Raw genomic sequence first — 15282 nt, 5'->3', positions numbered from 1 at the left:
CCCCGAAAACCATAGTGCTGGTGCCTGCCTGGACCTCTCACCTCCTGACTGTTCACCTCTTGTTTGGGTGGTCGGGCCTCTAAGGCTATGTGTGCTCTTGGTTGGCTGCCTGGCTGTAGCTGCTGCTTATCTGGCTTGTCCCCGTGAATCTGGTTGCCACCCAGCCTTCTAAAACTCACTCCTGGCCTCTGATCCAGTCACCCCGTTGGCCGCTGCCTCCCAAAAATCACTGTGCCAGTGCTTGCCTGGCCCTCGAACCCTCCCTGACTGCTCACCTCTCAGTCGGGTGGCTGGGCTTTGAGCCTCGATGACTGCATTTGTGCTCCTGGCTAGCTGCTGTTTGGTTCTGGCTTTATTAAGCCTACCCTTTAACTTTCTATCCTCCAGTCCTCCTCCGCCTTGATCTGGTCGCCCCACTGCTCCCGTCATGGCCTTTGACCAGTGCCGCCGCCTCGCCGAGGCTTTGTAGTTTCACACCCCGATGTAAGGTCGGCGACCTAATTTTTGCCACAGACTGCTGGGCTAAGTGTTAGAAACCTGGCTGCTGCTTCACTCAATGAAAGTGCAGAAACTTCACACCAGACAATCAGGAGATCCGTCTGAACTGCTCCAAGTCGACACCACCTTTCAATGTCTGGCACGATGTTTTCCTGCTCGAAAGGGGAGTCCACCAATCTGAGCTCGATGTTTTATTGTATTACCTGCAGATAGACTTATGGCCTATCAGAGAATTCAGAGCCACCTTGACTCTGGTGCTCCCACACTGCAGCCACCTCTCAGTAAGGGACCCCCGCGTTGACCAGGGCCCCGCCCTGCTGCACTGAGAGTTTCCTTGTAAGTCCACCTCTGTAACCTTTGCCTTAACGAAACCATGGCAAACCTTCGCGCCCTTGCAAACCAAGACCTTGGACTCCCACCCTATCTATAACCAATTGCACAATGCCACCTGTGCCACATTGCTATTTCACAATTCCACTCCATTTCTGGGTTGCTAGTGAAGTCTTTTTTCATGCTTTTATCTTTGCTAGACTCTAATTGCTCCCCTGCTTCCTCCCTTGCTCCCCATAAATTTTCAAAAATTCAAAACTTAACTACCCATAGGTTGTCGGACATCAAATCGATCTTTGCTGACTCACATTAGCTCCCGCTCCACACATGATTGAATTTAAGATCTATGTTTTACTTTCACATTCTTTCAGAAAATCTCCCTCATCCACTTCATCAGCCATCTTTTTTTTGGCACTTTATTTCTCAAAGATATTTAATCTTTTCCCACTTGAGACGAAAGTCACGTAACATGTTCTGTAAAGGATAGCATCTATCCTTCAGATAGCCCAGGTACATTGCAGATGACAAGAATCCATCAGATAGCATTTCTAATTATTGAGCCCTTGGCTGCTGTCATTTCATAATGAGACCGACAATTCTGCTGAGAAACATTGAATACCCTGAGAGGTTGAATCCCTCTCCTCCTCCTCCTCCTCCTCCTTCTCTCCACCCCCCCCCCCCCCCCCCCCCCACCCCCTCCCTCTAATTATGCTTTTTTTTTGGCTTAGGAAACTAAGAATGTAAAGGTAGAAGGCAACAATAAATGAAAGCCATGTGATATTAAAAAAGTGTCCAAGGATTTGTTAGAGAATTGCAAAAATTGGATTCAAAACCTGACTCTCAGCCTTAGTAAATTTTCAGTGATACAATCTCTATTATAAATCTCCAGACTAGTCAAGCTAATAAACTGCATATGAAGTCACTGTGCTTAGTCATATCTAACTAATTGGGTTTTCTTAATCTTCCGAGACTGAAATTTCAGTATTTCATTTTTATTATCTGACTCATTGCATTCTTCTTTGTGCAATTACTTTTCACTGAAATGAAGTTTCCCAATTTATTTGGTACATGGAAAATTCATTACCTGTGAACACTGTTTTAGCTTGAAGAGATCAACTTTTTGGAAAAGATCAGAACGACCCAAGTTAGCAGCTGAAAAAGAACTATTAACTTGCTGCCTGTGCCTTAAGTTAACATTCTTTATCAAAGTTTTAACCCGTAAATGCATATTGCAATGAAATTGTCTCTCGTACACATGTCGATAGATGTGTTGTCTTGATCTGGTCCTTATGGTTGGAGGAAGAAATTCATCACAACCATGTACTGCTTTGCATTTGTACATGTGAGCAATTGCAAGAATAAAATTAAAATTAAAATCTCTTATTGTCACAAGTAGGCTTCAAATGAAGTTACTGTGAAAAGCCCCTAGTCGCCACATTCCGGTGCCTGTTCGGGGATGCTGTTTAAAATAGATTGATGCTTCCATGCATCTACTCCTCCATACCCATTCATCTTTTCATTCTGGATCTTGTGTTCTACCTACTAAAGCAGTGTTTTTCAAACCTGTCTGCCCGGACCCATTTTTATTAACTGGCCGACCTTCATGAACCACGCCCGCCAATCTTCACGACCCACCATTTTTGCTTACCTTTCATGTGATAGGTGAGCCTGCTTGTTCCTCACAACCTCACTTGCTTTGTTATTCAATGGTACATTTCTGCTGAGGACTTCAGCTGATTATTTAAGATCCCACGGCATCCATTGAAAAAAAACAAGAGGTTTGTCCTCGAACTCACCATGCTTAGCCTTCAAATGCCTTTGAAGTTTGAGGGTTTTAAACTTTAATTTGCCAATGCTTCCATGCATATAACACACATGAACTTTGCACCATGATTTGCATTGGTAAATTAATAAACCCACATCTCAAGAAATAATCTTTTTATGCTGCTTTGTTCCTGTTTTCAGCTTCATAATGGGTTGTTCACCAGAGGCCTGGGAGCTCAAACCAGCACTGCTGGTAACTACAAAATGGAGGAATCTGTCTCACGCCCAGAGCACGTGATGTCAGTGTAAGGGGCGCGTGACCTCCCAGCCGCTGCTTCTGGAGAAAAGACTTCATCGATGTTTTAAAATAATCTGCTCCTGGATTAGCAGTCTGGGGTCAGGGGGAGGCAGTCTGCCTCGCTGGGCGCCGGTCCTGCGCACTGCTGAGGGGCATGCATGCGCAGCACGGCCGACATTTTTAAAAGCCAGTGGCAGTCGTTGGGCACTTCTTACCATGATCAGGAACGAAGCGACTGATGGCTCCACGATCCATCCATGGGTCGAGACCCTGAGTTTGAAAATGACTGCGCTAAAGCTCCTTAGTAGAGCATTTCAATAGACCCACCAGCTCGAGAACTATAATTTCTTTCACACAATGTGACCATCTCAAGATGTTTTTAACTTTCAGACTTTGATCTCACCTCAGTCAACAAATATCCACCTTTGTCTTGTAAAAGGTATTCATGAACAATTTAATCTGGAATCAGTTCCACACAGTCAAAACTGAGCTTTTTTTTTCAAACTTAATTGTTTTGACTTTTTATTCTTTCTTGAGACTTGGTAATTTTATACTAAATTATCTTTTAGTTCTTCATTCACAGTATGTTTATAGGTTACACTCTTCATAGATTTCACTCTAACGCAGTGTTCTTCAAAGTCGGGGGCGCGACCCGCCGGTGGGTCGCTGGCGGGTCTCGGGTGGGTCGTGGAGCCGTCCTTCGCGGCATTCCCGATCGAGCAAATCCCTGCGCAGCAGCCGGCCAGCCTTTAAAATGGCCGCAAACATATAAAAAATATTCGGCCGCAGTACATGCACGATCATCGGCGCGCATGCGCAGTGCTGCCGCTATTTTTTTTAAACAGTCGCAGCTTTTTGTTTCAAGTTCGTGGGGGTTTTATTCATTTTATTAATTTATTTTATTCATTAAAGTTTTATTTTTTTCATTTATTTTATTCATTTTATTTTTTTTACAAGTTCGAGGGGGGGTTCTATTTGATAAAATTTTACAGGAAAAAAATTCAGAACTTTGGACAGATGGAGACACCATACTTTCCGACAGGCTTCACCTTCATCCAACAGGTTCCATTGGAGGACCGAGGGCCAAAGGGACCCAAAGCCATTTCCTCCTTTTTTATCAGCAGCAAACAAGGTAAGAGAAAATGTTGGTTCGCGAAGGTCGGCCGGCTTGGGTTGCGAAGGTCGGCCGGGTTGGGCCATACTAAAGTTGGCCGGTTGGTAAAAATGGGTCCCTGGAAAAAAAGTTTGAAGAACACTACTCTAACGTGTCCATTTTAGTCCATTTGGAAACACTGCATTACGCACAATAGCATTCAGTCAACTATAATTCAACTAATGTAGTCGCATTTTCATGAGTCAGAGGGTAGACTGATTTATAAAATATGAAGCCGGAGTGACAGTTGCAGCAAGTGCACAAGATTTTTAACAAATCGGTAAATAACTATACGATTATTTACTGGTTGTCTGCACATGATTTCTTCTGCTTGCAACAATAATTGCCAGAGCAATCTTTTGATTTAACAATCCTTGTATGCTGTGGACATTGAATATATGCAAAATTGATGTCATAGAACTCTTCAGGTAGGAAATTACACAGAGGAACTTCGGTTCTGCCCTATTAAAAAATTGTGTTTCTCCCTTCCTGTAAAGGCACAATTTTGTGCTTTTTGTGTCATTCAAACTGATAATACTCCACTGAGTTGGAATCACTGTATAGACCAAATAACACCAAAGTAACTGTAACAAAGTACAATCATAAATCTTTGAAAATACTGCTGAAATGGATTTGATGGTATCAGGGAAGTAGCAGTGATAGAGTTGAGAAAAGTGTATTCCATTTCTGAGAGGTTGGAAGTGATGCCAACTTGACTCTGTTTAACAAATTGCACCAATCTCAAAAAACAGTGAGATTAAATTATCTTAAAAGGGGAAGACACGGTGGCAGGGCAAATTGTAATGTAGGATGTGAATTATTCCGAACAATTTCCCATGTGTTAAGCTCCAGATCTCCAAGTTAAAAAGGGAGGTGTTGAACAGAAGCCAGTAAGAAAGAGATTGAGTCAGTCTGCACCTTTCTGTTACATCCTCTGGTAACCAAGTACTTGGCAAGGGATTGCTAACCTACTTTTCATTTGAAGGTGGAATGCGAAAAGTCCTTGAAGAGAGGACGTATTGCACCCAGAGATACAGATTCTGTTCTAGTCCTGCACTGTTTCTGGCTTTCAGTGACAGCGTCCGGAATTCTTTGTCCGTTCATGTCAGCGGGATTCTCTGCTGCTGCTGCAGTTAATGGAGATTTGGCTGAGAGCCAAATTCTCAGTTCTCGCTGGCCAGTGGTGGTGGGGCGAACCCAGATCATGGAAACCTGGCCAGCATGTAACTAATGTAGAGATGAACATTTTCTGCTTATCATGGTCCACTAATGTATGTAAAGAGTTTTATTTAAAAAGTGATATTTCTGACATGACCAATTTAACTCATGTAATCTTGATATTTCTCATTATCCTCTTTCCTTTCCACACATTTTTGCATGTTCTTCTCGGCCTCTGTTTACAGTCCATGTTCGTCTGTAATTGCATAGCAATCGGCAGAGTTGCATTCTTTCCCAGGCAATCCCATTCCCTTTTCTGAAAGAAGAAGAAAAAGAAAGATGTATATTTATCTTGTGCTCTGTCTTCAGGACACCGTGACATGATTTAAGTAGCTCACACCATCGCTGTTATGTCTGCAAATTCAGAAGGCACATTACACGGAATAAGCCCCATAAACAACAGATTAATAAATAATAGTGAAACAAATTAATGTCTTCCACAATTTTCAAACATCTCTAAACACTTCATAGCCAGTAGCCTGATACATAGGCATGGTCATAGTTGTGGAAAGTAGACAGCCAATTGGGCACAGTAAGGTCAACAAACGCATTGAGATAAATTAGAATGTATGTTTGGTGATGTTAATTAAACAATAAATGCTATGACACTGCCCTGAGAAATTACCGCATTAGTCCAATAATGACATGAATGACAAGAGGTATATTTTACATTCACCTGAGAAAACCATTATCTAAAATCAACCAACTCCACCAGTGAGATTCCTTACTTGGGTCCCTGGAGTGGTGCTTTCTGACCAGGAGCAGGAATGCCACCTGTCAACAAGCACTGGGAAAAGGTCACTTCATGTATCTGCCTTTCTCAGCCAGGAAAAGATAGGTAATGCAGTGAATCTGAAAGAAAGGTAAAACTAATTTAACGTAGTGTAAAGCTTGAATGAAAAGTATTGGACGTTGCACCTTCTGCATCTGCATAGTTCAGTTGTATGCATGGATTTTCCTCATCCCCTGTTTTCTGTCAAGAATAAGTTGAGACAATGCTTGAAGTTCAGACTGTTTCCTTCATTTATAAGAAGGTCACAGGGTGAATTCTAAGTCCCTCTCCCTGCCCTGCCTGTAGTGCAGTGCAAAAATCTGAATCTATTCCTTTCAGTTTTCAGTCAGTTTTGCGCTAATGCAGTCTGTGACCTCCAGCAGGGAGATCCCTTCTACTCCAGTATTTTGGGTTAAGATGGCACAATTTACCATTGGTATTAAACAGTGGGATTGGGTGATTTGTACCTTAATTTTCATTTTTTTTTAATTTAAGCTGACTATTTAGGGTTTTGTCAAGTGAGCATCTGAAACTGAACTTAAGTTGCATGTGCTGTTAAACATTGGGTTTGACGTTGGAAGAACAAGAGAGCTGCATCATAGATTCCTGCAGTATGGTTGAAAACCCTTTGATGTTCACAGCATTTCAGAAATATGAAAATCAAAGGAACAGATCACTTCAACTTGACACACCGATATCTCTTACAGTAAAACATTTCAGTGTTGGTTTTGCCAGAGACCTTTTCTACAGTTGTTTTGTTTTTGGTTTCCATACATGTGCAGCCGCACAGTTGAGTCTTCCTTCTCACCAACGTGGGTAAAACCAAGTGGGTAAAAAATGGTTCTTTAGAAATCTCCTTTGTAATACAAAGCTTAGTTCTTGATGGTTCAGTGATGCCACTGGACGATGAACAGAAAGAAAAATGTGATCAGCTCCTACAAAGGCAGATAAATTTTCATCCACTTTAAACTCACATTTAGCATCTAAAAATGGAGTATATCACTGGATTGACTATTTTAAATTGTCACCATTTATTGTGAGGTATTTTAGAGTTTGAATCATGCTGTAGTGCCATGAAATGCTATCTATCAATTGGATGTTTTGGGTTAAATGTCAATTGAGATGAGGTGTGAAATGTTATACACCTGGCTTCGACTCAGAATCTTAAACCCGAGGGATTTGGTGTGAAAGATATGCTTGTTGATAAATGTGTTGCAAAATTAAACTGAACACAACAGCAACCATTTCGCATTTGCTGTACCTCCGTGATGTTTTGTTTCAATATAGAGTGTAAATGCTTAATTGATGAGACACTGACAATTAAATTTTGGCATTTTAACCAATAGCAAAATTAATAGATCAAATTCCCTGATGGCTGTTGCCGTCTAACGAGTTACTTATCACTATTTTTCATTAGCTATTTAGAACTTGAAAAGCATGTTGATTGCAATGGAATAGGAAAGTTACCCAGATAGCAGGTTTCCTGCCACATAGTGTCTGGTTTATATATATCTTTTAGAATAATAGAATCCCTACAATGCAGAAGGAGGCCATTTGGCCCATCGAGTTTACACCGACCCTCTGAAAGAGGACCCCACCTCGGCCCACTTCCCCGTCCTATCCCTGTTACCGTACCCAACCTTTGAACACTTTAAGGATCAATTTAGAATGGCAAACAATCTAAGCTCTAATTTGATTTCTGTTTGCGCTTGACCATTCAGACATTTATACGGCTAACCAGGCCCCATCTCGAAGACCTGGTGCCAAGCCAGTTTTCGTCAGCTTTCTTTCTCCCAAAAAAGGCGTATTGTTGCATTCCAGAGATAAATGGGGAGGTGTACTCTACTTTTTATTGTTTATACCCAAAATTAATTTAATGATCCTGAAAAGGAGGAAGTTTGGACTGTGAGACGGTCGTTGCCACATAAAATTCTGAACTTTGAAAATATTTTAACATTCGTAGATTTCGGAAAATGTAGTGAAGCAGCGATAAGATAACTTGGTACTATTTACCAAAACCATTTCTGACAACCTAACCTTCACTTGCTATGAACAATTGACCACTCACGATGATCTAATAACTCAAATGTGTTTGTTTCCTGCCTAGGTGTTTGCATTGTGGAACTAACAATTCATTTCATTTGCCTCTCTTGAGCCTTTATTACGTTTTAGTCCAGAAACTGGAGAGAGAAATAATGTTCATGCAAAAGGCACTGCTAGCGAATCACAGCAGCCTTGACTTCAGAAATTGTAATGTGGGTGCACAAATAGTGAAAAAAGTTGTGGTACGAAACCAAGCAATTAAAATAACTTTTTTGTTTGTACAGTACACAAAAATTGATGTTTAGGTATCTAAAAGCCAAAGCTTTTTAAGACTAGTTTTGAGGCACTCTGAGTCATTAATATTATCTGTTCAAGGGCAGAAAAACATCTTAATTTTCTGTTGTGTGGAACTGTTACTAGAGAAGATCATATTAGCAGTTCGCTGTCGTGTTTTTTTGACGAGCTGATGCTGTTGCAGATTTGGATGTTATGACCAATTTCTTTTGCGGAGTAGTTTTACTCCTGGGTCCTCAGGACTTCCAGGGGCTGTAAAACAATTTACATATAAACATGTAGAATTAATGGTTACAGTAACTCTGAATATTCATGATGCTCACTTTTAGTTCAGGGAAACTTGATTCTACTCCTTGATAATGATCAAATTGAAATAACTATACCTTTGATGCCTTGGGATGTTTTCTAAGACAAATACTCGTAATAGGCAGTGATTATTTTGCACCCAGTGGGGCAAAGTTAAAATCTTCTCACTGCCAACTAAATGGTTCACAGTTCGGAACTGAGGATTTGTTCTCCATTCCTCCTGTAACTGATGATTGTTGTATTTCAGATCATTTCTGTGACTATGAAAATTGAAAGAAATTCTGTGGATGTTGTTGCCTCCTCTGCTTTCCCGCCCATACATGGATTCCACGAATACAGTGCAATAACTTGATGAGTAAAGGACTAGTTTCAACTTTACTCATAATAAAAAGTGAAATATTGTTAATGCTGGAAAATGGGAAATAAATTTTTTTTAAATGCTGCGAGTGCTCAGCAGGTCAGGCAGCATGAGTGAAAAGGTCAACCACCTTTGATAGAACAGTATGAATAGACCTGTTCTGATGCAAGGTCACGATCAATAATCCCACATAACAGTTGCCCGTTCGCACTTCGTTCAAGAGCACTTTAATAGTGGTGCTGGCAACAGTAGCTACTACAGTTGCATTGTTAGCAGTGGTTCTAACAAATATACATGTCTTGTTTTAGTGACGGTCTTTTGTTGAGGTCATTTTTTTGAGACGGAACAAGTGGAACATGGAGAGTAGTGGATGATGTTGGTTGAGCATGTAAACGGGCAAGAAAATGTCTTTCTGGTATCGTCTTTCATGCCTCAACGATGCCCAAAATGCTTTGCAGTCATTTGAATCAATTTTGAATTGTAGTAAAGCAGCCAATCTGTGCATCATCAAGTCTCAGAAACAAAACTGAGACAAATAACCAATTCTTCTTTTTGGTGCTGGTTGAGGAATAAATACTCTTAAGTCTGCTGGCAAAGCACTCAACAGTTCTTCGGAGAATATCCTGGCATTTTTAGCACCCATCTAAATGCGTAAACAGGGCCCGGGTTTCCGACTTCTTGCCCAAAAAACAGCAAATCTAAGGTTATATTCTCGGAATGGGATTAAGCACCCAGCCGTCTAAATCAACAGCAAAGTGCACTCCCTTTGAACCAAGCTTGTCAAAGTTCGCAGCGGCGAGAGAAACTGAAATGAGTCGAAAGAGAAAGATACATTTGGCCCAGTCGCAGTCCGATCCCTGCCTGTGCCTGTCTATTTGAATTTGGCGTCAGTTGTAAGTACAAGTACTTTTGTGTCTTGTACACTGTTTGCTGAGTTGATGGGGTTGCAATTCTGTTTGTGTGACCAGCACAGATGAGAATGTGCAAAAATAGTGCCATCATCTATCATGGTTGACGAGTGTCACGGTCAAAGGAACATTTTGCCACTGATTTAAGGTCTTCTGAAATCAGTCGGCTACATAGAGAAAGTGTGCACTATGTCACAATTCAAAGAGCAGCAAGGACCTGAGGAGAAAGGTTGAACATGAGAAATGGGGCTATTCAGTCATCATAACCTGCCCTTCTACTGTTGAAACTCATCCAGCCTAATGCCCAGCTGCTTTTTGTAACTGATATATTTTTTATTTTTTTTTCAATTAAGGGGCAATTTAGCGTGGGCAATTCACCTACCCTGCACATCTTTGGGTTGTGGAGATGAGACCCACACAGACGTGGAGAGAATGTGCAAGCTCCAAATGTCTTTGTTATTCCAAATGTCTGTTTTTTCCAATTTAATTTTAACCAAATTAAAATTATGTCCTCTTCTATTGATCTAATTTCCGTTGAAGCAATATTCCCTGTTCATTTTGCCTTTCATCATAATACTTTCCACACATTAGTGATTTCTCATCTTGCCACCACCTGCATCCCTTCCCCCACTGGGCATATTCCCTTTGCATTGGAGAGCTTAAATTTATTTAATATCTCTTCACAGCTCATACAAGAAATACATAGAAGTTAAAGCATGGGGGAAAAAAAGTATTTGGGCCCAACCAGTCCAGTACCTGGGCTTATCCTCATTGTGAGTTAATGGTTCTAATTACATTTACCCACTCGGATCCCATATTCTTTCAGCTCCTTTGCCTCCATTCCTTCATCCAGCTATCTAACCTAATCTTGAACATTGACCATTTCTGCCTCACATTAACGCTGGAAGCAAATTCCACACCCTCCACTCTCTTTGTAAATACGTTTCTCCATATAGCCCTTGTTCTTGACCACCTTAACTACTGGGCACAGTCTGCTTCCATCTCCCTTGCCATGTTATTCCATAATTGATTGTTTGACACTTTTTAATGATCTTCCTAATCAAGTTGTGATCAAAATCGTTAAATAATGCTTTCACAAAGTGCCCAAGAAAGATTCGGAGTAGTTTCTTAAATTTGTACTGCAGTCTTATGGCTAGACATCCCAAGTTTGAATTTGTGCTTTTAATTATTGCTACATCGCCTGAACTGAAACCTAACGGCAAATATTCTGCTTGTTGCTGAAACATCATTCCATCATGAAACGTAACTCATTGTAGGTTCTGCAGTTGCTTCACTAACTTGCTCTATGTCCTCTGCAAGACAGTGAAGTTAAAAATTCGCCCCATCATCTCAATATTGATATTATTGTTAATGGACCAAATGTTCTAAGTTTTCTTGTGCAAATTCCACGACACTCATTGCGCATTTGCATTGTGAATTATTTCTGACTAATATACAGTGCTTGGCCTTTGACAGTACTTAGTTGATATTCACCATTTGTCAGATGAGGTCTCAAAATTGCTCTTAGTCCTCCAACAAATTAACTGAAATTAACATCATCCCGACAACTGTCTGTTTGAGCTGTCCATGAATTTAACAAAATTATAATTGCTTCTTGCATCCAGATTATGTATGCAGTTCACGAACAACAGGAATCCAAGCAGCAGACTCGACTGTACTCAGCATCTTCTCATTGACTGATTCTAAACATAGAATCCCTACATAGGAACCTGGGTTGTTCAGTTTTTTTTGGACCTCACCTTTTAATCTGGTTTACTTAATACAGTAACCTGATCTTTTACTCTAATTTTTTTTGGGAGCTCAACAAAGGTATTTTGAAACCATATCCTGTTGAGTTTATCTTTTTTTTTTGCAATCTCCTGAGAACAATTGAGATTTATCAAGCAAACTGTCCATTTTTAATCCATGCTATCAATTTCTTATTGAGCTATCACTCCATAATTGTGCCTTGACTCAGCTCATGAAAATGTATTCTGTTATTTTATCCATTATTGATCGTTAGGCTGTTGGGTCCATGATTCCCTGTTCATAGTTCAAAAGGTATTATTATAATAATATCTGGTCTTTTGCAACAGAAATTTAACACCAGTTGTCCCGGTTCCACAAGTCTATGCTTGTCCAATGGTGGGGGACACCTGGTTCACACAAAGTCACGTGTGGAGGACCGCAGTCCATGACATGGTGGGGGCAGGGTGAGAAGATTTAGTGGAGGACAAAAACATTGCAATGAAAGAGAAGCCCAACAACCAAGTTACCCTGGCTGGAGAGATTGTTTCCATATGGGATGGATTCGTGAGCAGGAAGAGGCCATCAGGGGAGAGATGGCTTGAGGGGAAATTATGGAATTGGTTTAGTCTGTCAAAATGGCAGGGACAATTATTTGATACATTTTATTATTTGGAAGCTATTACTCGTGCTAAAAATGACGATGCAGTGGATTTGAATGACACTTCTTTTAGAAAAGCTGTCCAGTTGATTCTATATGCAAAAATGAAAGCAGTCCATACCCTCCAGAGTCTTGACACGGTCCAACTCCAATGGGCATGCAAATTCACAAACTTATAAACTCAAAATTACAATGTTGCTACAAAACTCAAAACCTAAATAAGAATTTTGTCATGGAACAAAATTGTTATGTTGGAGGCTGTCTTCTTCAATGATGGGTGCTGAAATTATAGCAAATAGATTTCAAGAAAGTAGTGTTTTTAATGCTCGAATAATATGTGGCCCATCAGATGCAGAGCTGCCTTTTAATCCTGGGAGGAAACGGGGCCGAATTAAACTTCTGTATTGTGTGACGATAAAGTGACAAACCCAGATCTTGACAAAATTTATGTCTGTTTTCCAAAAGCCATTTTTGCGCATGGACAGTTTTATTTCGCATTTCCAGAGTGAAAAGCTTTGATTCTGTTTAAGTCTTCAGTTTAAAAAAAAAACTAGAAATCTTGATTTACAAGAATTGCTATTGCAGTAAAAATATCAATTTGACCACATGTTTTGCGGATCTCTGCCGGTTTGTAAATTATTCTACTGACACCTGGTGAATGTTGTCATTTTGTATCATTTTCATTCAGGACACCTCAGGGAATCAATTTTTTGATTTATTTCACTTACCTGGATGAGTATGACTCCAATGTCACTCAAGCTCAGTGTTATCCACGGATGGCATGGTCACACAGTGGTTAGCACTGTTGCTTCACAGCGCCAGGGTCCCAGGTTCAATTCCCAGTTTGGGTCACTGTCTGTGCGGAGTCTGCACATTCTCCCTGTGTCTGCGTGGGTTTCCTCCCACAAGTGCCGAAAGACGTGCTGTTGGGTAATTTGGACATTCTGAATTCTCCCTCGGTGTACCTGAACAGGTGCCAGAATGTGGCGACTAGGGGCTTTTCACAGTAACTTCATTGCAGTGTAAATGTACCCCTACTTGTGCCAATAAAGATTATTGAACAAAGCAGCACATTTGATTGGCACCTGATCAACCACCTTGGCATTCAGTCTTTCCACAACTGGCACACAATGGCATCAATAAGTACTATCTACAAGATGCACAGTGGGAAACCCACCAAGCCACCTCTGACAGGAGCTCCAAACCCATGGCCTTTACTGTCTTGAAGGACAAGTGCAGCAACATGGGAACATCACCACCTACAAGTTTTTGCAGCAAGCCACACACCATCCTGATATCACTGTTAATTGCCGCTGGTCAAAGTCCTGAAACTTGCTTTCTAACGGCGCTATGGGAGTGCTTACACCAAATGGACTGCAGAGGTTGAAGGCAGTGGCTCACCATCACCTTCTGGGGGACAATTAGAGATGGGCAAAAATGCTGGCCTCGCCAGAAGTGGTCACTCGGGTCCTTTTAAGTCGGGGTTTTTCTAAGTGCGCGTCAAGGTGCATGGTGGGCAAATGTAGGGATGGTGACAGAGCTATTGGTCGCGCCGTTCCTGCAGTGGTTCCAATCGTGGGGGAAACGCCCAACAGCCGCCACCAGCTTTTAAATGAAAAGAAATGAGGCTGTGAGCAGTTTTCTGACCAGAAGCAGCATCAGAGGGCAGGCCATGCATCCTGTGCCTTCCATGTACCCGCTTTTGGAGCCATATCGTGGAACAGAGCTGCTTCTGATTTCCAGCTGCTAGCAAGAGAACTGTGAAATGGATTATGTTCTTAAAAGTAAGAGACGGCCAGATACTCAAATAGGCGGTGTACCTACTGACCAGGATCTAACCACAGAATTGGCTAGAGAGAGCTGTTTAGCAGAGTCCGGGGCAGGAAAGAACAATACTAGTATTAGATCTGGACAGAGCTCAAGGACCTCTAGTTAACAGCCTACAAAGAAGAAACTTAACTTGGGGACAAAGCAGCCTATAGATGATTTCTCGAGGTATGGTTTTGTCAGTTGTGCCGATGCAAAGCCCACATGTGTTATATGAAGCGAAGTACTTGGAAATGAGAGAAGTTTCAGATTTTGAAAGAAGTCATGGGTGAAAAAATTCCTTTCAAGGTTGAGACCCGAGAGTCGGTTATTACTTTAGAGCTGACCCCAAATTAAAAGACTAAACTGCTACCACATTTAAAATACAGCAAAAGCCCATGAGGTTGTCATCATTCTGGTGCAGCATCTCCCAGGAGTATCCTGTGCGGAGTAAAATGAGCATTTTGTTGCTATTGCCCTTCATGACAACCTACATGTCCGAGGTTAGATTTTCCATTTTTGTAAAGATGAAGACGGCACAAGGGCACTGGCTGAAGTCTGCACCTTATATGTGCATTACCATCTCCTACTTTGAACCTGATTCAAGTGAGATTGTGAGAACCATGCAGGCTCCCCTTTCACATTAAAGGTAAGCGAGCGTCGCAAAGGTCGGCCAGTTGCAAATGTGGGCCGGCCGGTGGGTGGGGGGGTTGCTTGAAAAGCACTGTTTTAAAGGACTGAAAAAGAAAGATTTTGAGAAACGTGACTAATATTTATTAAAGTCTGTGAGAAATTGTGCAGTTTGTGAAAAGCAGATTTTTATCATCTTTTTTAAAATTAAAACTGTGTTCCTGTTGTGTTGGAAATGGCTTTTATTAACTGCAATATTTGGGTCACTTCCTTGCACAGATCACAGTGTAGTAGGGCTACGTTGGAAGAATTGTAATTTAAGTTTTTGGGTGTTCTTTCTGCTTTGTTAATGTCCAATTACTGTGTTTTTTTATTGGTTTTAAGGTTCCTTCACATGTTCACTGCTTTATTCCAATCCCATTATTTCTCTCCAGAGGCAAACCATTCTGCACTGCAAGGAGTGTAATGCTGTAATAGAATTACAGTAGGTAGCATAA

The 15282-nt window shown here is 41.1% G+C and overlaps 1 protein-coding gene across 2 annotated transcripts in view; it reads left to right on the top strand.

Moving 5' to 3' along the window:
• Positions 1–15282, top strand: part of exoc4 (exocyst complex component 4) — a 574741-nt gene that overhangs the window by 215399 nt on the left and 344060 nt on the right. The window lies entirely within an intron of this gene.

The sequence above is a fragment of the Scyliorhinus canicula genome, chromosome 11 (assembly GCF_902713615.1).
Source record: "Scyliorhinus canicula chromosome 11, sScyCan1.1, whole genome shotgun sequence".
NCBI classification, from domain to species: domain Eukaryota; kingdom Metazoa; phylum Chordata; class Chondrichthyes; order Carcharhiniformes; family Scyliorhinidae; genus Scyliorhinus; species Scyliorhinus canicula.
This window is presented reverse-complemented; position numbering and strand designations above follow the sequence as displayed.